The sequence below is a fragment of the Triticum dicoccoides genome, chromosome 2A (assembly GCF_002162155.2).
Source record: "Triticum dicoccoides isolate Atlit2015 ecotype Zavitan chromosome 2A, WEW_v2.0, whole genome shotgun sequence".
NCBI lineage: Eukaryota > Viridiplantae > Streptophyta > Magnoliopsida > Poales > Poaceae > Triticum > Triticum dicoccoides.
Window position 1 is genome coordinate 31,849,724 of NC_041382.1, and position 936 is coordinate 31,850,659.

Here is a 936-nt window from a genome sequence, read left to right on the forward strand (position 1 = left end):
GCTATGCGGGTGAAATGATGATACCATGCCAAGTTTCAACATTTTCATAGTTCATTTTGTAGTGATTTTCAATTTCATGGTCATTATTTAGCTCTCTAAACAATTAGGTAAATGACTGAAAACCAACAAATGATGTCAGAACATGTTGGAAATTGATGAAGTCGCTTTGAATGCTGCATACTGAACACAAAAGAAGTCCGGAGTTCAAATAAGTTTAAAAAACATTGAAGTGCTCGTGTAACAGATGAGTTCTCGTCCGAAACCCTTCTTCGAAAGAGATTGTCCAGTTTGTACACGAAGTGCGTCCAGTTTTTGCGGTGACCCTCTCTTCTCTTTCGCACATGCTATGCGGGTGAAATGATGATACCATGCCAAGTTTCAACATTTTCACAGTTTATTTTGTATTGATTTTCAATTTCACGGTCATTTAGCTCTCTAAACAATTAGGTAAATGACTGAAACACAACAAATGATGTGAGAACATGTTGGAAATTGAGGACGTTGCTTTGAATGCTGCATACTGAACAAAAAGAAGTCCGGAGTTCAACTAAGTTTAAAAAACACTGAAGTGCCCGTGTAACAGATGAGTTCTCGTCCGAAACCCTGATACTCCGAAAGAGATTGTCCAGTTTGTACACGAAGTGCATCCAGTTTTTGCCGTGACCCTCTCTACTCTTTCGCACATGCTATGCGGGTGAAATGATGATTCCATGCCAAGTTTCAACATTTTCATAGTTCATTTTGTAGTGATTTTCAATTTCACGATCATTTAGCTCTCTAAACAATTAGGTAAATGACTGAAAAACAACAAATGTTGTCAGAACATGTTGGAAATTGATGACGTTGCTTTGAATGCTGCATACTGAACACAAAAGAAGTCCGGAGTTCAAATAAGTTTAAATAACATTGAAGTGCCCGTGTAACAGATGAGTTCTC